Below are 16,082 nucleotides of genomic sequence, written 5' to 3'. Positions count from 1 at the left end.
AGCACCTCTTTCACTTCCTTGTTGTTCAGAGGTCCACCTACCTCCCTAGCTGATCTCCTGCCTATAAGGTATTCAAATATTTTGCAGTTGAGTCTCAGTGCTTTTAGTGATGTGCTCCTCCAGTTCCTTTCTGGAATCCCTTATTTTTGGGTTTGCCACAACCCGGAACTGTTGAATCTAATCATAATCACAATCACAATTTATTATTTATATCCCACCCATCTGGCTGGGCTTCCCCAGCCACTCTGGGCAGCTGACATCAAAATATTAAAATACAGTAATGCATCAAACATTAAAAACTTCCCTGAACAGGGCTGCCTTAAGATGTCTTCTGAATGCCAGGTAGTTATTTATCGCTTTGACATCTGATGGGAGGGCGTTCCACAGGGCGGGCGCCACTACCGAGAAGGCCCTCTGCCTGGTTCCCTGTAACTTGGCTTCTCGCACTGAGGGAACCGCCAGAAGGCCCTCGGCGCTGGACCTCAGTGTCCGGGTAGAACGGTGGGGGTGGAGATGCTCCTTCAGGTATACTGGACCGAGGCCATTTAGGGCTTTAAAGGTCAGCACCAACACTTTGAATTGTGCTCAGAAACATAGAATTGTAGAGTGGGAAGGGACCCCAAGGTTCATCTTGTCCAGTCCTGCCCACAGCCCTCCTGGGATGGGCTTGAACCACCAACCTTCTGGTTAAGAACCATGTGCAGTGACCCACTGCACCACCAGAGGTAGCACCTCATGAATTAATCTAAGGCTTAAATCCGGGGGGGGGGGCACTATGACAGCTTCTGGGTTTTGCTAGACTCCAGCCCTCTTCATCCCTGAATATTGACCATGGACTACAACATCTGGAGGGCAGGAGTTTGTCTATGCCTGCTTTACTTTCTAAACTGTGGTGAGGTGGGAGCTGACATGTGATCGCCTCTTCCCACTCCCCACCCCACCCCAGATTTCCAAGAATGGGAATGGGAAGTCGAAGGGGGAGTCGTGTGCAGGAGAGATCTGTTGCCTTCAAATTCTGCTTGCTGGTTTTCAGAGGGATCTGACTGGCCATTTCATGCAAGCAGAAAATGCTGGATCAGATGGGCATTTGGTCCAATCCAGCAGGGTGCTTAAGTGCATGTCTCCTACAAGATAGCCACCGTTGCATGTTCATTGCGCATGAATTGTGCCAAAGTTTACAGAAACACTTTTTCCAGGCCTGCAATGCAATCCCCACTGTAGCCAAATGGGAGGTGAAGGTAGCAAAAGCAAGATGTGCCAAAGGGCAAATACCAAACCAGTTCAGCTTGCAAAGCCTGTTAGAATATTTCACTTCCATCTGTAGCTAGCGGGGAGAGCCCAGCACTGGCTGGGATTCCCCCCCCCCCGAAACTCAAAAATATTGTGTTTTTCAAATGAATAGTGTAATTTGTGAGTTTGGACCCATCATGAAAGCATGCCAAAGTCACATTTCAGTCTGCCATCTTGATTCAAACTGGCACCCTGGCATCCAAATGGTGATGAAGTCTCCCACGCCACAGCTCAGGAACCAGTGGTGTCAACTTGATAAAATATTGGGAGGAGCCAGGTAAGCCCCACCCTGCATAATCGATCACATGATGCAGTGCAGACACACCAATTGAATGGTGTCCGTGGCCTCCTCAAATGTTTTATTGGGGGGATGAAAGGACCTCAGCCCCTAGGAGTTGGCTCCTGTGTCAGGAACTCTCATGTCAAATATGGCAAAAATATCTCAAGAGGTCACTAAGTCTATGTCAAAGAACAGGCAAAATCAGTGATGTTTTGGTCCACCATCTTGATTCAAAATGGCGCCTGGCATACAAACAGCACCAAAGTCTACTACCTCCACCTCAGGAACTCTCGGGCTGAGTTTGGTGACATTGTTCTTCTTCTTCTTACTCATCATTAATATATCATCACCATCGCTATTTATTTAGTCATTACCCACCCTTGACCGCAAGTTCCCAAGCTGGGTTACAACATTGAAAATAATATTTAAAATAATTTAAAACAACTTTCAACCATAAACACATCTCAAATATTTTTTGAGATACACATCTCAAATTGGGGTGTCCAAATATTGACACAGACCCCATCCCCACCTCTGAAAACCCTTGTGCCAAATTTGGCAGTGGTATCAGGAGTGTGACGACAATATCTCAGGAGGTAGCTAAACCTGTAGGAAACAGACAAGCCACTTTCCAAAGTTTATAGGAGAAGTGGAAGGGTTCAATTCTTGAGATGCATCACAGACAAACTCGCTGGGGCATCTTGCTGGGGATGCTTCTGAAATTCTACTCAGCATTCCTTCTTGATTTTTCCGACTTCTGCATTAACCAGCCTAAATCTTGTTTCTAAAGCAAAACCAAAGCATTAGGAGTTCTCAGTTGCTCTGAGGTTGTTGCCACCTGACTCAAGCGAAGCCTAGAATCCCTACAGTTAGGAGGATTTGGTTTAATATTTGGGGCTTTGGCTGAATCCAGTGTCCAGGCCTACAAATAAACATGAAAGCATAAGTAAAATCATATCTGGAGAGCCCCTGAATCAAAACTGTATTTCCCCCCCTAATTGTTCATGGATTTTGTTGTTTATGTTTTGTCGCGTTACTTTAAAAAGCAGAATTTGTGTGCACATATAATGTGTTGTAGCCAGCTAAGATCTACTCAGAACAGAGTCATTCAAACAGAGGGACCTATGTTAATCATGTTCGTTAATTCCACTGGGACTGCTCTGAGTAGGGCTGGCATTGGTTACAAACCACTGCATTTTCCCTCTGCTGTGCTCACCTTGATAACCGTATGCTGTCTTCAATGTTCATGATCTGTCAACCAAATCACCATAGACCGATTAAAAATAAGTCATTCGAAAAATTGTATGCTGCCTTGAAGGCCTATTGGCGGAAAAGCAGCAAAGAATTTACAAAATGAAACAAATGCACACACATCGCAGGAAGACTCTGCCAATGGCAGTGACTGCCACCCCAGTGCATGCTGCACATGTTCAGAGAAATGTACCATCCCATTTATACTTTATGTGATGCACATACACTTGATATCCAGGAGATAAGGCAATGAGTGTTTCTTATTGATGGAAGATCACCAGCCAGGATTCTGTTGCAAGAGGAAGCAGAGGAAGGGCCCCAGGAACATTGACATCCTGCTTCCTCCCTCCTTGTGGAAACCTCTATGAAGAGATTTCTGAGCTGTCATAACAGGTAGGTTGGGGGATGAGTATCTTCCATGTGTATCCTCCTATTGTGTCTGAAATACAAGTCCATTAACTGTGTCTAAGTCTCTGGAGATGTGCATCTCGTCTCCATGCATGACACCAGGATGAGTTGGAACAAAGGCCGAATAAAACCCTCCAATGAATAAAAGTTCTAGACCTCATGGCATTCATTACCCACCCAATGTGGGACAGGGATGAGATGATTTCCAGCACTGTTATTGCGCCTCCAGTTTGCTCTGTCTGCTCCTCCTGAATTTTGGTTTAACTTGCAGGATTTCTTTAAAAAATAATTCCAGAAAAGAAGTACAGTGGTACCTCCAGTTGTGAACAGGATCCATTCTGGAGGTCTGGCTGGATCCCGAGGTTCTTGCAACCGGAGGAGAAGCGGTCGATCACTTCTGCGCATGCGTGCACAGCAAAACACTTCTGGGTTTGCTGCTTTCGCAACCCGAAGTTTACGTTACCCTCGGGTAACGTAAGCTGAAGTGCTACTGTATGCAGCCAAAGGGAAAGCACACATTGATTAAGTAGTGGACAAAAGCAATCTTGATGCAATTGTACATTTCCGAGCACAATTCAAAGTGTTGGTGCTGACCTTTAAAGCCCTAAATGCCCTTGGTCCAGTATACCTGAAGGAGCATCTCCACCCCCATCGTTCAGCCCGCACACTGAGGTCCAGTGCCGAGGGCCTTCTGGCGGTTCCCTCGCTGTGAGAAGCCAAGTTGCAGGGAACCAGGCAGAGGGCCTTCTCGGTAGTGGCACCCGCCCTGTGGAACGCCCTCCCACCAGATGTCAAAGAGAACAACAACTACCAGACTTTTAGAAGACATCTGAAGGCAGTCCTGTTTAGGGAAACTTTTAATGTTTAGTAGGCTATTGAATTTAAATATTCTGTTGAAAGTGCCCAGAGTGGCTGGGGAAACCCAGCCAGATGGGTGGGGTATAAATAAATTATTATTATTATTATTATTATTATTATTATTATTATTATTATTATTATTATTATAACTGGATGTATGACTGCATTAAGATCTTCTACCGTGATCTTCTGTGGATGCTCATGAAACCCTCTTTGCTCAGACACCAGACCCAAATACCCTTGATGCAGCAATATGTACAATAAAATCCAGCATGACTTTTTAAAAAAGTTACTACTCAATACTCAGCTATTGATCATTAATGTTCAAGAGGGGGAAAGACTCTTCGGTTAGTTCAGAACATGCTTTTGCATGCGGAAGATGCTCAGCATCACCAGGCGTGGCTGAGAAAGACTCAGGGGAGAAGTTCAATTCCCATCACATTTAAAGGTGAGACTACATAATCGGCACTTTCCGAAGCAATACAGGCAACTTTCAAAATTTGCACTTCTCCAGATTTTGCAATGCTGTTCCTCAGTCACGTAATATGTAGGGGGAAAATGAACGAAAAGGTTTCCCCCCCTCATTTATACCACCGGAACTCATGGACATGAGTTGAATGTTGAAAGATTCAGGACACGTTAAAAAAAAATAATCCTTCTTCAGGCACCTTTTATCATATGTGGTGGAAGTGTAAGGTAATAAAAGCATTCTGGGAAATGATATATAATGAACTGGGGGGGAAATGTTTAAAATAACTTTTATAAAAAAAACACACAGAGGCTTTTCTATTAGGAATTGTAGGTGCCAAAATTCCAAGGGAGCAGAAATTATGTTTTATGTATGCGACAACAGTCATGCGGATATTGTTAGCTCAGAGATGGAAAGAAGATAAAGTCCCTACCAGAGAAGAATGGCAAATGAAGTTGTTGGACTATGCTGAAATGGCAAAACTGACCAGAAAGCTCAGGAACCAGGAAGACCAAAACTTTAATAAGGAATGGGGAAAATTTACAAGTTATCTTAAAAACCACTGTAAACAGTTGAAAACATTAGCAGGACTGCAATAGCACTTGTAATGTAATGAGAACTATGGATGCAATGGAGTTATATAAAAAATCTTGGATTATTTTAAAAAAGATGCAGTGGAAAAGGTTTAATAACAGAACCCACAGAGGGGAAGGTTGGTAGTCCAGAGAATCGGGAGAATCTTGTAACTTTGGGTGTGTTGTGGGATGTTTGTCTATGGAACTCAGTGCCACAGGAAGCAGTGATGGCCACCAACTTGAAGAAGAAGAAGAGTTTGGACTTGATATCCTGCCTTTCACTCCCCTTAAGGAGTCTCAAAGCGGCTAACAGTCTCCTTTCCCCTCCTCCCCCACAGCAAACACTCTGTGAGGTGAGTGGGGCTGAGAGACTTCAAAGAAGTGTGACTAGCCCAAGGTCACCCAGCAGCTGCATGTGGAGGAGCGGGGAAGCGAACCCAGTTCACCAGATTACGAGTCCACCGCTCTTAACCACTACACCACACTGGCTCTCTTGGATGTCTTTAAAAGAGGATCGGACAAATTCCTGGAGCACAAGTCTATCAATGGATACTAGCCATGATGACTGTGCCCGGCCTCCATGGTCAGAGACAGTAATGCTTTGGAATACCAATTGCTGGGAATTGCAAGAGAGGAGAGAGGTCTTGCGCTCAGGTCCTGCTTCTGGGCTTCCCACAGGCATCCGGTCAACCAATAGGAGGACAGAATGCTGGTGGGGTGGGGTGCATAAAGATGCATCAATTATATTAGGCAAAATTGCGTACAAATGTGTGTGTATTAGAAGAAATTCACACTAAAATGCTGGTGGATTTACCTGAGGGCTTCTTTATTAAAATTGTCAAACTGATGTGGAAATGTGAATACTGGAAAAATAAGAAATCAAGATAATGCTTTTTTTAAAAAAATAAAGGCATGGAAATGGTTTATTGAACGTTTACAGAGAAATTGTAAACAGATAAAAACATTGGCAGGATTAATTTAATAACCTGCAGTTTCATTAGAGTATATATTTAGAGAAGATGAATAAACAAGCAAATTAAGTTAATCTGGATACACAAAAGATATTAAAAATAAATTTAAGGAGCTGCAGAAAGAGCGGGAAGGAAGTCAAGTTCTGAAATGTCAAAATGATTGTAAAATCAGTGAAATGTATAAACTTGAAAAGTGTGTGTGTTTGTGTGTAGGGAAATGTGAATAAGTGAAGGTAAGTTTGAAAAAGTAAGAACCTGGGAGAAACTGAAAATATCAGATTTACGTGGACAGGCAGAGTTCCCAAAAATCCTGGGCGGCCCCCATGTGGAATAACGACTCAAGACAACATGCTATGGGATTAAAATTGGCCACAACTTTATTATGTTTCAGATGTGGGTAGAACTTGGCTCAGGCATTATCCCTCCCAGCCTCCCACCAGGGATCTGGAGAACATCAGGGTTATCCAGAGTGTGGGGGGGGGGATGGGCTGGCTCTGGAGAACATATGTTCAAGCAGAGAGAGCCCACCCCCGTTATGCCGCCATCGCAGGGGAGAGCAATGACAACCTCTAGGCGTACGGCCAAAGCCTCCCCTCAAAACAACCCCTTTAACGGGGAACCCTGGTATTGCTGCCGCAAAGAGGAGGGGCGTGGGTCACCACTGCAGCCCCCCCCCCCATTTAGGGAAAATAGACTAAGGATTCTGCCCAAGGCCTGATACCACCAAAGTTGTGATATTTTGCTACGGGAAAGGCAAACCTGCCAATGCAGGGAAATTCCTTCCTGGCCCTTCAACAGGGACCCTGACATAGCAGCGCCCGCATACCTGTGGAGAAACGATTAACCTGCAAAAGAAGTCTTAACTGAGGGTGGGTAGGGTGGGAGAAGCTCTGGAGCCAACTGACAATTCCCAGATCCTCCCCTATTGTGTGGGCAAGGTGGTCCCTACCCCTACCTGGCCTGATCACCATGGCAACGCCTCCCCAGGTGGGATTGGGCAACTGGCTGAGATAGGCGGAGACCTCCAGGTATTCCACCTGGGGAAGGCGAAGCCAAGCCTGTGCTAATGGGGCCACACAGGGTCCAGGGGGCTGTGCACAACCACGCAAAGGGCACCCCCCATTTAATGTGCGGAGCGATCACTTCCCTTCCCTGGAGAATTTGCTTGACACTTCCTACCCGCAAACTTTGTTTCAGGTGTCATCTTCTTGTGCAGTTTGATTCTCGTTGCTACGTGGTCGGCCTTTTTTGTTCCTCATTCCGAAATCATCCTTAGGAGCCCTGCCAGTGCAGAGCTAGTGCTGGGAATGCAGAAGTTCCTGGTTCCCTTCCCTTGGCAATTGTTGATGGGAACAGCACATGACTCCAGTGCTCTGAAGCTTCCACTAGCTGCCCATTTGCTACTAGGCCAGTTTCCCAAAATAGGAACTTAAGAAGCAGCCTTACACCGAGTCAAATCATTGATTCATCTAGCTAAATACTTTCTGCACTGACTGGCAGCACCTCTCCAGAGTTTCAGCCAATATTTTTTCCCAGCCCTACCTGGAGATGCTGGGGATTGAACCTGGGACCTTCTAGATTCAAAGCAGATACTCTTACCACTGAGCTACTGTGCTCCAACACTGAGCCTCCATACCCGCCAACATTTCTCCGATGAAAATAGGGATGTCCTATTCAATAATAATGATGATGATGATGTTATTTATATGCCAGCCATCTGACTGGGTTGCCCCAACCACTCTGGGTTCCTTCCAAGATATATAAAAACATAATAAAACATTAAACATTTTTAAAAAATCCCTATATAGGGCTGCCTTCAGATGGCTTCTAAAGGTTGTATGGCTACTTATTTCCTTGGCTTGGGGTTGGCATAACTCCATATCCTTCAACATTTCTCCGATGAAAATAGGGATGTTCTAAGGAAAAGTGGGACATTCCAGGATCAAATCAGAAACTGGGACAACTTCTGTAAATACTGGACTGTCCCTGGAAAATAAGGACATTTCTTCTGAACCTCATGCCATCCCCATCACCACCAGGAACTCACTCTCAGCTCAAGAAATACCCTATACTAGAGGATAAACTTGTGTTTGTTTCTGCTTCTGCCATAAACCCATCAAAATACTTCAACCGGAACACCTCAAGTTCCAGTTTCAAGAGATTGTGACGTCCCTGGGGCAGTTGCGTTTTGTCTAACCACTTTACATGGACGCCTACCCTACCTTCCGTTGACATTTGACCTTGTGGGTGGAGCATGGGGAGCCGTCTGAATACAGAAGCTCTTCTCTGCACCTCTGGAAGTTATTATGAAGAAACACAAGATGGATGGTGTCAACAGGATAAGGCTTCCTGGTCACCAAATGTCAGCAGGGCAACAATGCAGCCGAACAGGAAATGCAAAAGGTCAGGTTACGCATGGCAGTGGGTTCCAGGTGCTCATAAAACCATCGTTCCCCAGGAGTGAACACACACAGTTTCCACAAGATGAAGGTCTTCCAGAGCATGGTAAGAATTCTCCCCTCATTTCCTAAACCCAAAGCAGCATGTTTCCTTTCCACTTTTCAGCCTTAGTGTTGTGTTGAGATAGACAATTATGTACAACATTATCCATCCATAGTAAGAGGAGTGAAAGAGAAGGCAGGCAAAATATCAAAGACGGGGACGGGAAGCAGGGAATAGTCCCATTTTTTTCCTTCTGTCGTGATACTATAACTCAACATCCATTGGTCAGAATGAGAAGTCCACTTCCTGGAAAATTCAGCAGATCTCTCCTTCCATCTACGCTGTGTTAATTCTTCTTCTTATCTATTGTCTTCCTTCAGCTTCTTGGGGTGCTCTTGGCTCTGTCCCTCACAGGTAAGTGTCAACATCCCCCTTGTGATGTTTTGATCCAGCCATTGGGGAGGGAGCAGGTGTGCCTAGAGACACAGGAAGCTCCCTTATATTGGGTCAGACCACCAGTCCATGTAGCTCAGTGTTGTCTACACTAACTGGCTGCTGCTCTCCAGGGTTTGAGACTGAAATCTCTCCCAGCCCTACCTGCAGATGCTGAGTCTTGAATATGGGGACATCTGTAGGCAAATAAGATGCTCTACCACTGACCTGCAGCCCTTGATCTAATGCATATCAAGGCTAGACCACAAAAGTATTAGACTAGGCCAAAAATATGCCTCAGCCAGCATGCCGAAAGGGGACTCTAATCACTCAGTCTTCATAACAGTGGATGACCATCCCTTTATTAATACAGAAACTTCAGGGGAAATGTAAAAGGTAAGGTAAAAATAAAGTCCAGTCAAATGCAACTATGGGGTATGGCGCTCATCTCGCTTTCAGGCTAGGGAGCCAGCGTTTGTCCCCAGACAGCTTTCTGGATCATGTGGCCAGCATGACTAAACCACATCTGGCACAATGGAACACTGTGATGGAAACCAGAGCGCACGGAAATGCCATTTACCTTCCCGCCGTAGCGATACCTATTTATCTACTTGCACTGGCATGCTTTGGAACTGCTAGGTTGGCAGGAACTTGGACAGAACAATGGTAGCTCACCCCGTCGTGGGGATTCGAACCACCGACCTTCTGATCGGCAAGCCCAAGAGGCTCAATGGTTTAGACCACAGTGCCACCCGTGTCCTTCTTGGAAATGTGCCTCTGGTTCGACTATAAGCTAAATGCCCAAGTTCTGGGAGGAACTATTTGTTGATTGATTTTTTTTCTTATTATTATTGCAAATTTATTAAGGAACGTGTGAAGTGGGGAGGAAGGGGGACAGAATAAAAACAAAATGGTCAGCTCACATCCCACCCCCCGGAGCCAAGTTCTGAGCCCAGATGTGTGCCTGGGAAAATCCACCAGAAATGTTTTTGAGGGGAAGAGAGTGAGGTGCAGTGGTGGTGGGCTGAAGCCAGGGGACCCCACCTCAAATCTCAATTGAGCCATTCATAGTCTTCACTGAGAGACCCTGGACCACTCAACAGCTCTCTGTCCATGAGTGCTGCCCCTTAGGCAGTACTGGGTGAGACAGACCATCTTGGTATTAAAAAGAGAGGGAGAAGAAGGAGAAGAAGGAAAAGGAAAGTTTTTTCTCCCACCTTAAATTTCATCATCATCATTATTATTATTATATCCCATCTTTCCTCCTAGGAGCTCAAAGTCGCTTCCATGGTCCTCCCTCCCACCCAATTTTATATTCACGCCAACCCGGTGAGATAGGTTAGGCTGAGAGGCTGTGGCTGACCTAAGGTCACCTTTTGAGCTTCATGGCCAAGTGGCAATTTGAACCCTGGCCTCCCAGGTCCTAGTATTTTCCTCCATCCATCAAGGGGGTAAAGGATTAAAGACCAGCCTTTCAATTCCACCTCCAATGTCAGAGTCTGTCTCAGCAGCCCCATCTCCCCACCTGCAGTTTACTTCAGAAAAGCCCTCGCTGAAATGACTAGTTGTGCACATGGAGTCTTATCTAGTTAAGCCCCAGGTTTCTGCATTACTTCTAGTCTAAACCGGTGGTGACCTGCTGCTTCTTTTCTTTAGGTGCTCAGGAGGTTAAACAACCCCCTGCAAAAGGTCAGTAATTTTCCTTTTCTCTTTCTGTTTCTCGGCTCCAGATTCAGATGCACAAACCGGATAGTTCAAGCTCTTCTTGTATTGGGGAATTGGAGCTTGAGACATCCTGGGGGAGGGGTGGATGTGATCCGCTCTGGCCTGTGGTTTTTCAGAGGCGCCTCTGGCTGGTGGGCGGGTTCATTTCTTTCTTTGCTATTTTATTTTCAATATTTACGAATAACTCCCCAAAACCTTTCTGGTCTATGGTTTAAAAAATAATTATTCTAACTCGAAATGATAATTCTAATTTGTAAATTTAAAAATTTGTATTATTACTTATATTAACAGGATATTAGTATTTTATTGATAATGTGCATTTTATATTTTATGTAATCTGCTTAGAGGTTTTGATAATTAAGCCTATATAAGGTAAAGGGACCCCTGACCATTAGGTCCAGTCATGACCGACTCTGGGGTTGCGGCGCTCATCTCACTTTATTGGCCGAGGGAGCCGGCGTACAGCTTCCGTGTCATGTGGCCAGCATGGCTAAGCCGCTTCTGGTGAACCAGAGCAGCGCACGGAAATGCCATTTACCTTCCCGCCAGAGTAGACCTATTTATCTACTTGCACTCTGAGGTGCTTTCAAACTGCTAGGTTGGCAGGAGCAGGGACCAAGCAACCGGAGCTCACCCCATTGTGGGGATTTGAACCACTGACCTTCTGATCGGCAAGTCCTAGGCTCTGTGGTTTAACCCACAGCACCGGCTTAATTATCGAAACCTCTAAGCAGATTACATAAAATATAAAATGCACATTACCAATAAAATCACACACACACACACACGTTAGCTTAAAACTTTTCAAAATAAAATATTCTGGTTAAAAATATCTTTATTTTGGAAACTATGCAGGTTTAAAAATTATGCATTATAAATTACATATTGAAACTCATGTTTGGGTAGACTTAAATTCAATATGTGTCCAGTGGGAGGAAAGGAGAAAGAAGGACAGATGAAAGCCTCTGCCCGCATTTCTGTGCCCCCTAACCTGCCACCAACTCCATGTTTAAGTAGGGTTTCAATCTCTGATTAAACATGCAGTTCCCCGACCATCCGTCCTTTTGACAGTCCTGGATCATGCCGGGTGGATTCAACCCACTGTGCTGCGATCTGCCTCAACCCACTCTGAGGAAATTCCAAATGATTTGGGATCTGGGGTTTGTTGCGAGCCAAGTGCCTGGTGCTAATAGGAAGAGCCCTGCTGGGTCTCATCTAGACCAGTATCCTGTTCCTACAGTGGCCAAATGGATGCCTCTGGGAAGTCCACAAGCAGGACCAGAGTGAGCCAGTAGCTCTCCCCGCTTGCGATTCCAGGCAGCTGATATTCCAACTCATAGACAGTCTCCAACAGTGGAGGCAGAACCTCCTCATCACGTGGGAATGAAAGAAAGCACGGGTGATTTAATTTGAGAGATGCCCAAGCCATTAAGTGATTTACAATCGATAACATGCCGCTGTAATTTTGTGAGCTCTCTGGCAAAAACAGCTGAGTATACAGCTCTGATGCAGGAGGTTGAATGAGGTGATTCTTTCTATGGGTGTAGCCAAGGGGGGCGGGGGGCAGCTGTCCCCCATCAATACAAAACAATACAAATTAATACAAATCTGAGGTTCTGCCCCTCAACAAAAGCCTACCCCCCTAACAAAAACCTGCCCCCCCCAAAAAAAAATCCTGGCTATGCCCATGGCCCCTTCCAGCTCTATAATTCTACGGTTCTATATTGCAGCATTTTTTTAAAAAATAGTTGTGACTTTCCAGCATTCTTATTTCTTTGAAGGGAAGACCAAAGGCACCTGCTTCCTTTGAAAGTCAGTTTTTCTTTTCTCTCTCTCTCTCTCTCCCCCCCCCCACTTCTTTTGCAGAATGCAAGACCCGTTGGTTTGACCGAGACAATCCTTCTGGGACTGGGGACTACGAACTCCTGTCCCAGTTCTGGGATGAAAATCCCCACATCATCTGCCCCCAGCCGCTTGCCATTGAGGTCCAAACAGTGGATGGGATTCCGGCGTCTGAGACTGGGCAGAAGTTTTCTGTGTGAGATTCCATGTCCCCTATTCTATGGGTTCCTTAGCTGGGTTCTTATCTTTGAATTTCTGCCTCTTGCGGCTGCCTTTCCTTGGCCCATCCCTGACACCCTCTTCTTCCCTGTGTTCCCAACAGGAATGATGTCACCAGTGGCTTTACTTGTATCAATGCCCAGCAGGAAAAGGGCAAGGCATGCCGTGACTATCAAGTGCGCTTCACTTGCCCCGAAGCCTACTGTCCTACTGGTGAGCATTTCCACATTTCTGTTACCAATACCATAACTACTTGAAAGGACTGCCGTGAATTTATTTAGGGATCTGATTCAAGGTGAATATTGGGGGCCTGTGCACACTCATAATAGACTGTTATGAGTTTTTTGGGGGGAGAGTCAGTCTGGATGATGCCCTAAATCTCTTCCAATTATTGGGATCCTGCACCTGTGGGTATAGAATGTATACTAGCAAGTTTGCCAGTCTGGTTCCTATCTCAAGGCAATGGCTTTGGCTGACTGGTTATGTATCACGATTTAGCATATCCAAAGAAGTTGCTCTGTGCCACGGAACAAATGGGGGGGGCTTTCCCCCACCCCCTGACCTGGCTGGTACTTAGGAGAACAAAAGACAGAGTTGTTGTGTGAGAGAGTGAAAAACCTGAGCCCTGAATGCTGGAAGCTGGAGGACACAGAGATATGACTTGCTCATTGCTGGGCTTTGGGGCTCCCCTGGAAACCTAATAGGAATCTGATGGGTTGTTAGTGATATGAGCCCATCCATCCAATGCTCAGGATGTATACATGTATAAATAAAACATATATCCTAGAGAGACCCCAGTCACCACTGACCTTCGTTTCAAGGAGACCAAACCCCGGCTAAGCACTGGAACCCACTTGGAGATTGGGGTAGCATGTAACAATATATATTGGTCCAGGGTGGGGCGGAGGCTAGAGTTTCATCAGATCCTTCTCCTTCTGTCTTGACTACAAATGGGAGTCCAAAGGATAAGACAGGTGCCTGAGCAGGGCTTAGTCAGAAGCGTAAGGTGCATGGGCGTTGCTGTGTTATGTTCCCAAGTATTTTGCAAATGCTTGCTTGCTTGCTTGCTTGCTTGAGCACATAGCACATCTCTTCCTGAAGGCCAAGACAGAATCACATGAAAACCAAGGCCAGTCACCCAACCAAATGACCTCAAAGAAATGCCAGAAAAATATTACAGAATTGCATCATATTCAAGTATCCCTGAAATCTCCCCATGGTTGCAGGCTTAGCCCAGAACACAAATGTTTCAAGTTTGAGGACATGGACAAAAGGAAGAGGAAATCTTCTCACACTGCATAGTTCAACTGTGCTCCCACAAGATGTAGTGATGGCCACCAAATTGGAAGGCTTTAAAATAGACAGATTCATGGAGGAGCAGGCTATCAATGGCTACTGGCCACAAAAATTGCCTCTGAAGACCAGTTGTTGGACATCACAAGTGGGGAGAGTGGCTGCTGCACTCTGGTCCTGATTCCAGGTTTCCCATAGGCATCTGTTTGGCCAATGTGAGAACAGGATACTGGACTAGATTGGCCAATGACCTGTTCAAGCAGGTTCTTCTGACGTTCTTAAAGCCAGTCCTAACAGGTGGTTGTCAGAAAGCCTTTGAAAGGTTCTCCATATTAGCATGCCTTTTTAGTGTCACACTGTCACAGCTGATTATAGAAACTTCCCTCACATCAATTAGATTAGCTCCAGCATGGCCACTACCACCCATTTTACGTTGGTACATGGTGCACAAACAAACCTAATAGCACTCCCTCAAGCCAAATATACAAATAATGTGCAGCAACCTACAGTACAGACTTCAATACCTATCATTACCAATTCAAACTCTTCAGGACGGGATGCTTATGGAATAAGTACAAAGAACTGGTTGGGGTTGGGAGATAATGTACAGGTTGAAATGTGCCACAGGTTAAAAAAAAAAAAAACAGAGGACTCGACAAAGTGCTTTAGTAAATGGAATGCAAGAAAGCAAGCTGTGTTCTTTCTCCTTACAGCCTCCAGCCCTTCAGCAACATTGACACCAGAGACTTTACCTCCCGCTCAGACCTTTCACCCTGAACCAGAGCCAACCCCCAGTGCTGAGGGTCAGAAGGGAGGTAATAATGGAAAGAGGGACGTCAAATCAACTGGTTGGGATCTGTTGCCATTTGAGTCATCCAGCATATGACTTCCGGGAGGTGGGAAGAACTTCTGGGTGGAGACATCACCCAACTGCATCTTCTTTGGGTGGTGGACTGCACTGGACACTCACAATATCATTTGTGATATTTGCTTAATTTACAAATATAAAAACCTGGAGTAGATTGAAGTAAGTGGGCTTTCCTTCATTTGGGCACAGAGAAATGTCTTCAGCTGCCACTCCCATGTCTGCGCCCAAATTTCATTTCTGAATTCTCTCTTCAGTCCCCAGCCCCCAGGCTCCACTGGGAACAGAGACAACTTTAGCTCCAGTCCAGACACCTCAGCCTGGACCAGAACAAACCACCAGTGCCGAGAGTCAGAAAGGAGGTAAGAACAGGAAAAAGATATGGCAAGGCACAGACTCATTTGGGCTTGGCTGCTCTTGTGTCATGCAGAATATAGCACAGTCCTCAGTTTTGAGTTAAGATAGGAATCCCTGCATAGAATCACTACCTGGTTCCATTTGCTTTGGATGACAGACCTTACTGGGCACTTAATGTCCTTTGTGATATATGCTTGTTGCAAATATAGATACCTAGCAGGAGAGGAGGAAAACCATCAATGAGGTCAAAAATCCCCATGGAGAAATGTATGCATCTGATATGACTGTGGTTGCACCAAAAGTTTCACTTCTGACATTTCTTATCAGCCCCCAGCCCCCAGGCTCCATTGAGACAGGAAACGACTTTACCTCCAGCCCAGACACCTCACCTTGGACCAGAACAAACCACCATTCTGAAGGGAGGTAGGAATGGAAACAGAGGTGTCTACTCAACTGGTTGGGATCTGTTGCCATTTGAGTCATCTAGAACAATAATCTCTGAACTTTTTCTTCAGCCCCCACTCCACAGGTTCCATTAAGACCAGAGACGACTTTACCCCCAGCCCAGACACCTCACCTTGGACCAGAACAAACCACCATTTTGAAGGGAGGTAGGAATGGAAACAGAGGTGTCTAATCAACTGGTTGGGATCTGTTGCCATTTGAGTCATCTAGAACAGTTGTTCCTAATTAGCTAAATACTGCAGGGCCACTTTTTTGAAAAGCCAAGCCATGCACCCCATGCTTTTGAAAATTTTGATATCTCTATAGTAGCTTTCGTTATGTGAATGGTGCCACGGACTAC

This window comes from Podarcis bocagei (assembly GCF_964188305.1).
Source record: "Podarcis bocagei genome assembly, chromosome: 7".
Lineage (NCBI taxonomy): Eukaryota > Metazoa > Chordata > Lepidosauria > Squamata > Lacertidae > Podarcis > Podarcis bocagei.
Note: the sequence above shows the minus strand (reverse complement) of the source record.